This window comes from Brachyistius frenatus, unplaced genomic scaffold (assembly GCF_029030835.1).
Source record: "Brachyistius frenatus isolate BFR_SWC_R1_liver_20210118 unplaced genomic scaffold, ASM2903083v1 Contig_117, whole genome shotgun sequence".
NCBI lineage: Eukaryota > Metazoa > Chordata > Actinopteri > Embiotocidae > Brachyistius > Brachyistius frenatus.
In genome coordinates this window covers 898,086-913,810 of record NW_027210716.1, presented here as the reverse complement: position 1 = coordinate 913,810, position 15,725 = coordinate 898,086, and the positions used below count along the sequence as shown (strand labels likewise).

Here is a 15,725-nt window from a genome sequence, read left to right as displayed (position 1 = left end):
AAGTCCTTATAAGGGAAACAAAGGGAAAGGGAGGGGAAGAGGATGGAAGGGGGGGTGTCTGTGCAGTGTGTGGAAATTGGAAGGCCAGAATTAGTGGGAGGTAAAGCTTCAAAGGCGAGAGCACAGCCCCCACATTCTCACCAGCTCAGGGGGATGTGGCGCCAGCGAACCAGAGCCAGCTCCGCAGCCCCTCAGCCCCATAGTTTCAGTTTCTCCCACTACAGCACTGACCAGGGTCCGGTTTCCTAAAAGCTTCTCAACACTAACAGCATCTCCACTCAGTTGTGGCTGAACAGCATTGGAAATCTTCAGAGTGGTACATGGGAGGTTTGTGGTTTTATGGAATATTGGACCTGAAAAATTATGTATTTAGTGGTCAGCATACTGATTTACTGAGGAAATATTGAGGATTTAATGTAACACATGGTCTCAATTGAACTCTGAGTCATTCAGAAAACTAAATTTGTATCGTGAATTATACAACACAATCCTTTTTTGGTTAACCGTGGCCGTGAGGGATCATCCAGTTGATCAAACTGTCTCTTCAATGCTGCTATAAATATAGTAAATACACAAAAAGACTTGAGTATCGCACATAATTAATGACCTCGCTTATTATCAATAGCTAGAAAAAAACAGGTTCTCAAGTCAACTACAAAGTGACAAATCACAGCTCATGAAAACAGTTTTAAAAATATGACTGACCAGCTATAATATCACAAAATAAAACAGCCAGAACATTTTTATCCAACACATGACCTCCTCAAGACACCAGTACTTTAAAAAAAGGAAAAAAAAAGGGAAATCTTTCAAATACAAATGACGTGTATATTTCACTGGCTGTTTTAAAGATGATCTCAATGTGACAGAAATGGATACTTCTGATTTGCTTTGCATCAGCCAATACTCACACTCTTGTTGTCTCTTCAGTAAAATGTTGATGATTTCAAAAATGATTAATTTTATTTGTACTGCAGCTTTAACAGTCCGTTTGAGATGCAAGACTTCGAGCTATAATTTTTCACTTATTAAGGCACTTTTAAACGGACAGTTTTATCAGCACTAATGTAAACTTATGGTGTGTTTATGGAAGAATAATCAGCATAATGTGAAAGCGCAGCATGCAGAATTAAAGCATTACAGAGGACAAGAGCTGTCAAAAGATTTGGGATAGAGAAATGAATAAATCATCTAAATTGAATTGGTTAATTTATAGTGTTGTTAAGGATGTTTTAGTCGTTTTACACATGAACAAAATTCAAAAGCATAATCTGACATAAAGGAAAACAGTCGGTAACGACAAACACATGTTTCTAGATGTATATTTTACATGTTTACAGGTTGTGTTTGGGCTGCTGGTGCAACACACCACAATTGTTGCTTTAGTCTACCACATTGTGACAGAAATGTAAGCACCTGTGTCAGCCTCACACTCCCTTGCTCTGCGGTGTGTGTGTGTGTGTGTGTGTGTGTGTGTGTGTGTGTGTGTGTGTGTGTGTGTGTGTGTGTGTGTGTGTGTGTGTGTGTGTGTGTGTGTGTACATCTGCCTTCCATCTCGCCACCCTATCAGTCACACTCTTTCCATCATCATAAACCCTGAGCATGGCATATAGTCTCTGCCTAATCACCCTCTTCCAGTTCCAGCGTCACGGCTCTTCAGATCCCTTCACCACATCATTTGCAGAGAAGGTTTATGTCCTTATGTGAACTGTCCCCTCACACCACAACTGCATCCTCGTCGGAGAGTGTCAATATCATACAGCTGAAACCAGATAATTGGTGTTGTTTTGTCCTTTAAGCATGTTCAATCAGTTTGCCGTGATGTTACAGACTTAACGCCATGGTTTGTATTAAAGCAGGTTTCTGTGAATTGGCCTGACAAGAACACTTTAATTAGTCGTCACATATGAAAGCCCACAGGACCTACGTCTTGCACCTCAAGCTGCTTCAGCATGAAAACAGGTGTAAATATCAGCTGTCCTTGATGTTTTTCTTATTTTTTTGTTTATCTATCGGCACACAACATGTTGCGCAGGATTAGCGGACAGAGATACAGATCTGGATATAAACAGTCCGAATGATCAATACGGTCCAACAACTACGTGTGTGTGATGCCTTTTTCAGATGGACCGATAAGCTCAGCTGGAGATTGTAAAGCACTGGTGTATCCTGAGATCCTGCAATCAAAGCATTCACAAAAATAATTGGTGTCCTCTTATTTATGTAAAATGAAACAGCAGCAGGACAGCTGTCACTGCGTGTTAATATTAATTTTTTAACTGTTTCTTTGATGCCTGGTTATAATTACAGACAAAACGGAGTCTGTTTTCAAGGTTTCTTTGCACTTTAAAAAAAGTACATCTGAGTGCTGGATGATTAATGTCACACAAATGGTCAATAAATCCTTTGGTGTGGCCGACAAAATACTAACCACATGCTGAAGAAGTATAATACAACATTGTTAATACGATTATAAATGTTGTTGTTCATTCAGTAAAGACACTTGGTGAAAATCTTCACATTAATTGGAGGCTGTTTTGTTGAATCTGCTGAAGGATGTGAGCCCAGGAACTGTCAGTCAGCAGAGCTGATCTGCAGTCTGATCTGCTGATTTGAACTCAAGAACTGAATGTGAGATAATGTTATATAAACTGATGATATATAGGAATGAATTTGTATGTGAAGGTTGACTTGGATTAATTAACAGCTCATAAATAAGTCTACAGTCACTGAAGCTGCTGTGTCAGCGAGCATGTGCACACATTTTTTTTTTCTCTCAAAAGGCTCCATTTTCATGAATTTAGGTGAAAACACATGTCTTTGTGCTGGGAGCGCATGAAGGTGTGGAAAATCGGTAAACAAAATGTGCATCTTTGGTGCAGCATGGCGTGGTGATAAAGTGGGAGGAATAGATAATTCGAAGGTGTGTCACAGGCGACTTCAGTCATGGCAAATGAAATCAGCTCCTCTCAGCCCATTTAACACCACTGTGGAGCAGAGTGTTGTAAGTGTTTAATGGCTGGAGAAGGAGCAGACCAACACAGCCAGCCAAACTTTATGCTGGTGGAAACCGACATACTTGTCTGGAGGTTCAGGCTTGTAATCAACAAATTTATGGCACTACTAGTCTGCCTCTACAGGCTGATGATGTTAGACTGGCTTGGGAAGAAGTAACTAATATTATTAATGATTCTTCCACTTGTATTATCAGAACTGCTACCCGGTGTAAGAAGCAGTTCGTTGATAAAAGTCGAAGGGCCAAACAGAAACTTTTGTGTAATTGACGCCAAACAATGGCATTCATTAAATGTCAAAGTGAACAAAGAACACTCATCCAATATACTAAAATCAGGGGATGGAACCATGCTGAGGAGTGAACATGAGTAAATTACGCACACTCAAAGCTACCAATGCAATTCATTTATTAACAACACGGGTGAAGTGCAAGGTGCTTAAAACATCATCATTGATGTTGTGGTGTTGGTACTTTCCAATCATTAATTAAATGTCCTAAACTGTCCTGCATAAATTGCCCTGAACCTTTAATGTGTAAATGATGCAGTGTCACTCTGTGGTCTTGCACATCAGGCTAGATTTCTGAACCAGATGAGTGGGTAAAATAGCTTTTAAATTGTTACCGCTTTGTGTGCGATATAATAATCTGACTTTTTAGTCAGATGCCAGCTATTTTCTTTTAAGCCAAATACACCTCACCTAACTGGTGAACATGCGGTTATCATCACACACCTGTCCCATATACATGAAAACAGTACTGGCTGGTAAAAGCCCACTAAACCTATAGGCAAAGTGCGCTTACAAGTATGCTCAAAGGTTCAAATAAATGTGACCTCTAGTGGCAATAGTAACTATCATGCATGGGAGCTAAGGAAGAACTAAGGTGACTTAAAAGAGTCATAAAGTCTGTGTAAGGTGGTAGATCAGGGAATGTTGGATGGATCAAACACAGGACTTTCTCCAAGGAGACCTTAGTTTTTGTCCATGTGAAAATAAAAGTCATTGTTGATTCATTTTAAGCGTATAGTGCAGGAAACATTGAACGTTTGTTCCATTCAAGATCTTGCCAAAACTACCTCACACAGTGCTGATTAAGCAAATCACTGACGGGTAAATCCCTCTGTATTTGACAGAATATGGAGTTTTTAAATCTGGTGCCTGGTGAGACATCCCCATGCTTGTTGGATTATTGCATTGTGGACTTGCCATGAGAGCAAAGCATGCACACCAGCAACTTACACAGGTTAAGCTGGCTAACTTCTGAGTTAGCCCTATGCTACCTTGAATAGGGATAAAATAATTTAATCATGTGGCTCATCTGGACTTTCCGAATGGTACTGCACCAAATGGATACAATTCTGAGTGAAAGGAGCCATTTTGTGGGGCTCAAAACAGTTTATCCATCATTTCATAACTACAACAGAGGGGTACATCAGAGCCTGCAATGCAAGCATGTATTGATGTGTTTTTTAATTTTTTTTTTAATAATTACACTCACTGACAGAAGGGGGAGAAACAAAGGGCCACACTCCAGGTTTAAGTAAGGTGCTCTAAATTAACGTTTTTAAGACAGAGCGTACTTCACATGATGTGATGTAGCTGTTGTAAATGATGCTCTTATTGCAACCCAAACAATGAGATTTTCCTAACCAAGTAGTTTTGGTGATTTAACCTTACCAAGACAGTGTCACAACATTAACCATGTGTTTATTATTGTAACTGTCAACGAAGGTCCGGCACACCTGTCGCTGAAGGTCCGATTGGCCTGTTGCTGGTACTATCCAGCGGTCATATAAGTGATTGATAATGGCCCCTTGAACTAACTGGTAGGTTTAGTAGGCCCTTTTATATATTTGGGACAGATGTAAAATATATTCTTATACTCGACGCAAAGCTGGATATGAGAGTACATCAAATCATTGTAAAACCATTCAAAAGCCCCCATAAATCTCCTTCTTTGGTGCATACAAATCGAGAAGAGTTTTCCAGTTTAGTTGGAACATTTATAAAGAAAATGGCAAACTTAAATAATTTGTGAATGTAGTAGTTCTTTCATGGAGTCAACATTCACAACACTAGAAAATGATGAGTACTTCTGAACTAACACAGTGGTGTACTGGTGAATGTCGCCAAGACTGTGATTTTTGCATGAAGATAAACAGCCAATTTAACATTAACATGCTGCTCACAGTTTGTTGTAGCTCGGAAACTAACTGGCTTGTTACTACCTCAAAAAGACATTTTCAAACTGATTTTTCATTTCAGGTTTTACACCAGCTGCTGTGCCAAGATGCTAAACACAGATGTGTGTATTCAAATAAACATCAGTCCACAATATACAGACAGCTAAGTGATAGATGTTTGTTTGGTTGGTTCAGTTATTGACTAATTTGATCAATAAGTGGAATCATAAAGAAAGGAGGAATGCATTTAGCCATAACATCCCATCAATCCAGGGTTATGGTTGCTGAAATATTTACCCACATGTCTGACTCTATGGCACTTTCTTTCAGGAAGTGATGATAAATCCTGAATTACTGATTCTAAAAATAAATTGCTGTTAGTTTGACGATAATTAACCTCCCGTGACTGGTTGGGCACCTAATGGGTCAAAATTGAAAGGTGCATTTCATAACTAAACTGTGCATGTGTCCATGTGTGAATCACGAGAGCACTGAAGTAACTCCTGAATGTTTCTGCCACTGACGTCACTGCCTGCGCAGGTGCCAGGTAATCACAGACAGCTTAAAACGGAGGTGGGGAAAAAATATCCTCTGATTTCCTGCCTGGTTATGAATCATTTTGTGGTCTGCACACAAACTCCGCAGCAGCTGACTTACACCTCTGGAGACGCGAGAATACTTAATGCATTAGTTCAGGCGTCGCACGATGCAAATGCAGCCCCCACCCCTCCTCTTCCTCTTCCTCCTCCTCCCCACCATTCAGACGCGCTGTCTGCGGACTCTTTACTTGTCTACGGTGAGCCACACATTCCCTATTCCTCCCACCTCCTGTCGACTGACGCGCGCGCACACACGCAGGGGAAGTTAGAAAGCCTGGTGACAATAATTAGACTAAATGCTTCATCCATTGTCCATAACCTGCTGCGTCTTATTCTCCCTAATTAGACAATGCACACAAAAAGTTAGGGGAGAAAAACAACCACGCCGCGCATACTGTGACTTCAAATTACTCGCCAACATATGGAGCACTTGGAGCTGCGATACCCGTGGCGGATTGCAGGAGGGGGCTAACTGTAAATCTGCGGGTAGCGCGACGAAAGCTGTACCTGGGAACTTTCTAATGATGCCCGGAGGAGAAAAAAACAAAAAACAACACATTAAGAGAAATAATAACTATATATGATTCAAAACAATGATTTCTCCTGCTCTTTCTACATGAATGGAAACCGATGACATCCATTTACTAGTTGACGTTTTAGTGATAGGAAATAAAAGTTTCAATTACAAGAGGAACAGAGAGAGTGATGTCAAAGGAAATCACGATCCGACTCTATTGCGCGTTGATTATTCCTTTCATTAAGCGCAAAGTTGAGTGCGCATCATTAACAGCTGATTCATAATAAACCATCTGACTTTCGGTCCAGTGGAGCCCCGTGTCTGACCTGGCGGCGACTTATTCAATAAAGACAAATGGAGATTGTAGTTGAAATACTGAGAGCAGCTTGTAAAACATCTCCTTCTCCCCAGAGCGAAAGCATCAATACATGTCTGGCAATTGTATTCTTATTTCTTATTTCTTATTTCAATTAGATCGGAATCACTGGCTGTTGTCTGGACTGGAGAATCTATGAGCACAGGAGCCTATCTGCGGTACCAGCATATGGTCTGCAGTCGCACATTTCAGAAGCAGCCTGGTTCACCCTGCTATAACTTGATTCTATAAGAGGATGACATCCCAACTTTCAGCAGACTTCAACAAAGTATGATCCCCCCTATCCGACCCCTCCTCCCTCCTCTTCCATGTATCTGCATATTTGCAAACACGGGCCCATTTTATTCGCACCTACCAAAGCAGATCCGAGCAGAGGGGAGGGCTCCCACAGTCCGAGCGGTCCGTCTCTCAGCCTGCCGTGCAGAATGGTGACAAAAAAAAAAAAGAAAAGGGCAGGAAAAAAGCTTCTTCTCCGAGAACACAATCCTACAGAGTGCCTGTGTCTTAATTACAAATCTGAAAAGAAAAAAAATAATCACCGTCAGTTATTTTGGAAAAGCGTACTTTCTCAGAGGCTGAACGCGTGGGTTCCCCGAGCTTTCTCGGTCCTTGCAATCCCACCTCTACATCCCCGCTTGCAGAGAGGAACATGCAAACACATTTCATAGATTTTTGGAGCTTCACGGAAAAACCGAACTGGACTTTCCTGCGGTGCGCGCGCTTCAACTGAGGCAACAACAAACCGAGAGTACGGTTCAGTCAGGACAGCTGGGGAGAGAGCCGTCGTTTCAAATAAAACTGTGGGCTGACAGATGATGAATTTAGCCTGCCTGAGTGATTACTGACTCTTTATGAAATTGTGATACTATATGATACTCTTTTGGTTCTAGAGGTTATTCATATATTATAAAATTTCCTACGGATTGTTTAAGCGACACAAAACCGTCTAGAGGAAGGGTTATGTTATTGTTTATAGTGTTTTATGATTAGAGGTTGTCGTGACAGCTGGGATAGATATTATAGCCTATATATTTTTTTTTCCAGGGGTGACCTATTTGTCAAAAAGGATACAGGGTGATGGAGGGTAAACATGGGTGAACTCAGTTCCCATCAATTCATTTGGAGAGCAGAGGTTACACCATGCAAGGCTGACAGAAATCAGTCTCATCCCCGGTTGCTCCTCCTCTCGCTCAGCCCCAGAGTCCACTCCACCTCTTTCAGCTGTCCTGTCTGCTGGCAGGCGGCCAACCCAAGTGTGTGGAAATGACACCGCCAGGGCGGCAGAGATTTTCCTTCATTTCTCTCCTTCCCGATCGCAGACTGGCTGACATTGGCTAGAAAGTGGAGCAGCTCGTCAGGGACAATCAATGCGAATCGATCGAGCTGTGCGGTTGAGGCTCCAGAGCTGGAAAATATCGCGGCAGCTGAAGAGAGAGCGAGAGAGAGAGGGAGAGGGAGAGAGAGAAAGAGAGAGAGGAGGGGGTTTTCAACTAACTCTGCCCGTAGCCAGCCAACCTCCCTGCAAACAAATACGCTCTGGCTCTCATAAACATGACACTCACTTCGTAAATACTAAAGTCAAAAATCCGCCAAATGCGTAATTACGCACGGACGTTGGGTAACAAACGCATTGACTGAAAAGGTACTCACCCAGACAAGTTATTCCACATTTCATAGGTATAAAACCTAGAATAAAATATATATATATATATCTATATATATATCTGCCAGTTTGATCCAAGGCTGTTTCACTTGTTTCGAAGTTTTACACTTGTTTCAACAATACCAATCTAATACCAGGTTAAGCCAGAAAACTCTGCGTGTTTTGATCCTGTAAAGAACCCAAATGTTTTCGTTTTTTTTTATTTGTTTTTTTATTTACCATTATTATTTTTTATTTTTTTACATTATCATGCACAGTATGTGGGGTACTTTGACATGAACAGCTTCTCCACTTCAACAAGGAAAACATTTTATTTTCACCAATGGCTCAGTCCTATAAACTTTTTCTATTCTAACATTGTGTTCCCTGAAATCACCCCCCAGCTGTGCTGACACCATCATAACCCCACCCCTTCACCAGGAAGTGATTGGCACAGGTCAGCTCCAGAAGTTGGAATTCCAGTGTGGATGAATGATGATTCAAAAATGTCTGAAAGGGAGAAAGAACTAAAAAGGAAATGGATTCATTTGATTACATTACAATAATATTTTCCACTTCTGTTCATTTTTAAACCTGCAATGGAAGTGTCACAGAAACACAGCATACAATCCTCTAATGTCGTACTCACCAAATCTCATTGTAAACAGACCTAAGTCCACCAAATTTCATGTGATGCGATGATACAAAAATATATCCAATGAGGGGACTGAAAGTGCTACAAATGCACAAGTAATACTTTACTCTTATAAATATTCTAATTACAGTGTTTGTATCATAAAAAAAAGGCAAAATAACTGTAATAAACAATCATGTTTATGTCCATGTTAGTAGAAATATAAATACATGTCACCTGATGGGACGTGATGGTCAGTGAATTCTCATTAGAAACAGGATATCAGTGATCAGAACATTTCAAGGTCACCTGTGGCTGTGGTCAGCTGTGGTCTGGACTGCGGCCTTCAAGATGAAGGAAGTGGGCATTATGCAGCAGCAGCAACAACAACAACTACAACAACACAGGACATTAACGGAGACAAGCAGGGAATATCTATTTCTATTTGAGTTACTTAATGTACCTGTATATCCCTTGTCTGTTCACAGTCTGCCTATTTTTTTCTCACCTGTTAATTATTTTATGTTTTGGAAAATTACCCTGTCTTTTTAAAATAGACAGATCACCAAAGGGAGTAACACAGTTCAGAGTGTGTGAACGCAATATTTCAAGTGACAAATGGAATAAAAATGACAAATGTTTCACTGCTAATATGAGAGTACAGAGATTACATTTGTTTGCAACTCCCATAATTCATTTGGGGGGAGGGGGATCATGGCTGCATTTATAACTTGAATGCTGTATGTGCTTGTATGTCTATTTTTCTTTCTTATTGTTATGTTTAACTAATTCTAGGGTCATCGATTAGAGGTTGTTTTTTTTTCTACATTTTCTGTGTGTTTCCATTCAGCGTTTTAGACCATGTCACTGTAATGACACATTCATGTGGAATGAAGTCAAATGACGATATTCTTTTACTCTTTTGTGCTGTATGTGTCCTCTCTTTTAACCTTGTAAAGTCCTCTCTCTCTGCTCTGGAAAAGCAAGAGTCGTCTGCAATCATACGTGCCTTTCATAGGTTGAAAAGAGGGTCAAAGAGAGAAAGCACGGGAGAGAAGGAGAGTCATGCATGGATAGTTGGGTAGGAGGGAGCAGCAAGCTGTGACTCTTGGACATGTTCTGGTGGGTGCACTGAACCCCGGAGGCTGCAGTCACACTCAGCTCTTTGTTTTTTTCGTTCTGCACAGGGAGGCAGGGTACTTTCCTGAGCTGGGGAGGAGGATTAGCGTTGCATGGCCTCCATCCCCAGCTGCACACATGACCAGCATCGGAGGAAAGCCCCCGAAGATGGCCCAAAAAGAGGTACGTAAGGGATGAAGGGAGCAGCGAGCGACATGAACAACAGCTTTCTCCAATACTGAAGAATGTTGCAAGCCCTGTAAACTCTCCAAATAATCACTGTAACACACTCAGAACATCCCACTTGTTTCTGAGAGGCTGGCTTCATGTGGAGTGTCTCTCCTGAGTTACTCTTTACAAATTTATTTTTTTCTCTCAGCTTTTGGCAGCACAATGCTCAAACTAACCTTTATCCACATCAATAAATGTCATCACGCCATCTCATATGTTAGTGTGATCACAGTTTTAAAAAATTAACCCGTGTTATCCCAAACCCAAACATGTATGAAGCATGACATCCTCTGGCAAACAAACAAAGTCCTCCATGTTGGCTGGGTTTTTTTGTGCCCGCTGATGTCACTTCCTGTTAAATACCATTTATCATCTGTCACCAAAACTAAAAGTTGTTGGAGCAGAAGGTTCCAGTGTCTTTCCACAGCATTTCCCTTCAATGCAAATACTTTGAATCGAACCCAAGCAAGCAACGACAAAAGAGTCTCTAAATTTCTTGGACAAGAATGATTGTTATTATTATATTATTATTATTTGCCATAAAATCAATCTACTGTCATCACATATTCTGCAAAATACTCCTGTTTTCAAGAATCACATCCTCTCTTCTTTTCATGGCTGGTCTGCATGGGGCTCCTATGAGTCTGCAGGAAGTCGCTGAACTCCATTTAAAACAGCATGTTGTTTTTATATTTCAGTTTCGAGTTACGACTTTTAATTAGTGAGCTGTGTCGGTGCAGGTAGGTCTATTTTTGTGCCTTACAATGTTACTGGCAAATGGTTTCCCCTTTTCCTTTCTTTTTGCTTCTGATCTTCATACTATACTAGGCTAAATTACAGCGGTGTCAATATTCTCATCTCGTTCTTGAAAGACTGTATTTCCCCAAAAGTCCAACTACATCTTTGACAAAATCAATTGTATAATAAAAACAATCTTACCATATTGTTATTGTAATTACAGTTTTACTAGCGTTTGAAAAATATAAGACATACAATTCGGGTTAAATAGAATAAAACGTATTCAGTACTAATTAAATCTAGATGAACTAATCTGGAAGTTCAAATTAATACAGGACCAGTACTTGGGAACATTTGGACTACTATAGGCTCATGTGAACAGTTAAAAAAAAATGCATGACAATAATCACCCGGGCTGTTAAAGCATTATAAAAAAAACCAACATGATGCATTCATGTATTAATATATACGTCCTTGTGAGATGATTTTTTTAAATTTTTTATGAAGAGACACGTTGTTTGTGATGTAATAGAATCACATGCAACATGACTTGTGATTTCATGAATTGTTTGTTCCAGTGATGTGGCTGCAAGTAAATAACTCTGAGAAAATGTTGTGGGAACTTACAGCTGGATAAGTTACAGTATATAATGTTGGAGTGAGTCCTTTCATAGAGCCATTTTCTCCTACTGTTGTGCCAGGACAGCATGCCAGCATAAACAATATTTAAAGGAGGGATCAGCAGATGTGGCTGCCAGCAGGTCATTGCCCCCAAAGAAATACTCTATACTTGAGAACCACTAAATCTCATTTAAAATTCAGTTTACGCACTTTTTGTACGCCATTTAACCCAATTAACCGTAAGAGATTTTCAGGGTAATTTCACTACCTTCACTTTTGAGCTCATAACTTGGTCAATATAGAGGCCAATCATTCATGCTATATCTTATTTTTTTTCAGAACAGTCGAGGCTCTCTAGATCTTTCATCATTTGATTCGATAGTACTTGCAGATTTTTTTATATTAATCTTTATGGCTAGGAAAAAAAACATTTTTGTTTTATGAAATTGCTATGTTTTCTTATATTTATCGCACAACAGAATGCTAGCAGTAAATATATCTTTTCATAATTATGTAGAAGATATTGTTTGGAATCTGTCAATATCTGAACCATGTCTGTGGAACTTTATGACTTGCAATTTAAAGATATAGGTGCTTACTGCCTAACGGAAATAAGTGTCATTGTTTTATTTAGTTAAAGGCAATACAATGTTTTTAGGTAGTAAATAAGAACGGTCAGTTTTCTGTGTAATACAAAAGAAACTAGGGGTCACAATATTGTTCATTTTGGTCTCATTCCTGAACAGAGAACAGGCACACTGCAACAAACTCTACTATAGTTCCCCTCAACTTTCTTCACTACCCTCTGGTTTATCTGTCCCAGCAATATTGGCAACTTCAAGGACATACCATGTGCACTGAGGACAGGTATTGGAACCTCTGCTATCAATTGAGTCTCTGAAGTGCTATGGATTTTGTGGTGTGTTTTCCTGTCCCACTGAACAGGCCTGAATCAGTCACACCTTGTGTTTGCCTCACATCTGCAGAGGCTCACTGCCTGATGAGCAACACTGGTTCCATTTCTAGAGATTTATTACTCATCCTGCCACTAATCACATGCTCAGCCTCATCTGTCAGGGAGGAAGGGGTGCTGTTGTCTTGACTGACAGTATGAGGACAAAAAAAGCATGACAAAATCACATCGACAACTGTTTAGCATATACCACTAAATGAGTTGTGTCGTTGCCTTCTGAAATGATCATGTCTGATAATGGAAAGTAGGAAATGCTGCCCCTTTATGTTGCAGCAGCAACAGCTGGTCGGCTGCTGCTGCTGCAGCTAAAATCAAGGTTAGGGCCCCATCTACTGGAAGGTTTTCACAGAAGCTCATGGAAAAACTGCCTTAAGTAAGTAGGAATTAAGAAAAACAAAACATGATGAGTTGGAGTACTGTGATCTTTAGGTAATAAAACAATCCCTAGCTTTAAGTAATGTCTCTTTACTAAGAGCCTTTACTGTTTGTTAGATTGCACCCAAATGGATCCTAAAGTGTTGGCTCTAAATTCAATTAATGCACAGAGTTTTAGTCAAGTAAAACTCTGTCTCAGCCAGAGATGAACATCATCACCCTTTTCTGTTCAAAGGCATGCTAATATATATGATATCAATGTTGTTGTTTTTTGCTACTTCAACAACAGTGCTAATGTTGGTTTTTATCCAAATATAGATGCATCCACATTTTTCTGAACATCTCAAATTTGAATGTATTTAGTAACCCAACTTGAATCTGAATATCAAAAAGTAAAATCAAGATTTAAGATGAAAAAGAATCTGTAAATCAACTCTTATGTTTATATTTCATCAGGAAAATCAAAGCCCCCAAATATCAAAACCACTATGCCGCTCACCCAGGCTACGTTCAATAAAAACAGTCTGCGCCTGTTTGCATCCTTTTTCTGCTTTAACAGAAAGTTTCTCCCCAACAGCGTGCAACCACTGAGGTCTGTTTGCTTCTTTGGTTCCATATGAAGCACATCACTGAAGGTCAACCGTGTGTGATTCTTGTGTCACATGTATGTTAAAGCACCCACTCAACTAGGTCAAAACACTTAAATCTAACACAACGGTTGACACGAGCAAAAACTGACAGACATACAGTTTGATTAAAAAAAAAACCCTGCAACAACTGTTTGCATTGTGTAAAAAGCTGGCCCAAAGACAACAGAGATTAGGAGGACAAACATGAAGGCAGTGATACTGAAAACAAACTGTTCTAACTTTTTCAAGGCCGCTAACAAGAGCAGCTGTGTGAATGGAGCATTTATTGCCAGGAGCATTAACGAGGATGAAAAGCCACTGAGCACCACAAGCACTAAAATGAGTCATTCTCATGTTTCAGACCAGCTGTCATGCTGTGGATAGTAGTGACAATGCAGATGCACAATTACAACACGGAGTCACTGAACTAAACTGAAGGAATCATCCCGATCCACTCATAAAAAGAAGGTAAACAGATACATCTGTCGCTTTACTTTTTAAATAATGAAATAAGGTGACGAAAAACATCTCTAATATCACCACAAATAACTCCACAGAGAGTGTTTGGCTTGTAACAGTTGACATATGCTGTGTAAACATAATAGTGTCTAATGGAAGAAGCCCAGATAATACTTGCTGGACGAGATAACATAATAATTAATACAAGATATGTTTTGTCTCTATTTCTGTCTGTAGTTTACTATAAGGGGTTAAGTTCATTTTGGGAACACAGTTACTGTTGTGAAACACAGAAACAAATTTAAAAAAAATCATTTGAAGCTTTAAATCTTTTTTTTTTTTTTTTTTGCTAACACTGATAAACAAACTAAGATGTGATACTTTTAACGGGTTTTTTTCCCCCATTGATTTCTGTGTTTACCGCTGTTAACATACTGTATTTATTGTGAGGGTTGATAGTAAAGAAAAGAAGGTTGTTAAATAAAATAAACTTGAAAATTCAGTTAGTGTAGAGCACAAGTTAAACATATATGTCCAATACTGTACGTCAAAATGAAAGGAGCAGAGAGTAAATGTTTCCTGCCTCTAGTGGTGGTTAACAGGAAATACAGCAGACACAGTGCACTGCTCTGGGTATATTTACGGATATTCAATTCAAATCATGGCTGTCCTGCGAAAAAACACCATCTCACAAAAACAATATAAGGCTTGACTGAATATTTTCTAGTTTTGAGTTGTGCTTCTAATCCGTAATTTCATGCATGTGTCTTTGTGATGGCACTAAAGGCCAATTTATAAGAATTTAACTTGATTTCTCGTTAATATTATTGTTCCAAAGCAGAAAAAAAAATGAAGGGTTAAATGTTCCTATAATGTGTTAGTTTGGGTACGACAATAGATGAATAAGGCACAGTTACCAAACATTTAACTGCACAGTATCAATGATTAAATCCTTTTTCATGCTAAGTATTAAATTTCACATAATAGGATTTTAAATCGTCATTAATAGCCTAGTTGTCAATTCATATCTAGCCTACAAATTTTATTTTTCTCAAGTGGAAATAATTTGTGAACACTGGACCACTATTCAGACTGAGATTAAATTAAGTAAATTCATGTAAATTCTTTTTTTGTTTGTTTGTTTCACTATTATTTTGACGTGAGCAAAGTGTGATCATCAGGAAAAAGTATTGACATTTTGTTCTGTTGCACAAAACAAAATGTCATCGTTACATTTATATATTGCTCAAATTGAAATATTTTTCTAGAAACACATGTGGTAGATTGGCTGCTTGAGGAGCTCAGTTTGCATCAAACCTGATGGTTTGTCGCCACCAAGTGAAATTTCTCGGCCAACATTGCAATAATCAATCCAGCCGCCTCAGATGTTGACGTGCACGTGTGCGCGCGGGGGGGAGGGGGAGAGGGGCAATCAAAACGAAACCTGTGTAATTGTTCTGAATGTCAAACACCTTCAAATCGCGGTGTCCATTTACGCTCTTATCGTCGGGCGTAACAAAATTTCGAGAATACCGAAACATGGCGCGTCCTGCGTGCGTGGGGGCAACCCCGTCTCGGCCTCCATCTGATGGCAGCATCAGGCAGTCCCGTGAA

At 39.6% G+C, this 15,725-nt stretch overlaps 1 protein-coding gene across 2 annotated transcripts in view; it reads right to left on the bottom strand.

Annotated features, from left to right (window-relative positions):
• cxxc5a (CXXC finger protein 5a) overlaps positions 1-15,725 on the bottom strand; it is a 42,358-nt gene that overhangs the window by 13,283 nt on the left and 13,350 nt on the right. For both annotated transcript variants that reach the window (XM_069713348.1, XM_069713349.1), the window contains exon 2: positions 7,046-8,114. The gene's annotated coding sequence lies outside the window, so the exon portion shown is untranslated. The remainder of the gene's footprint in view (positions 1-7,045; positions 8,115-15,725) is intronic.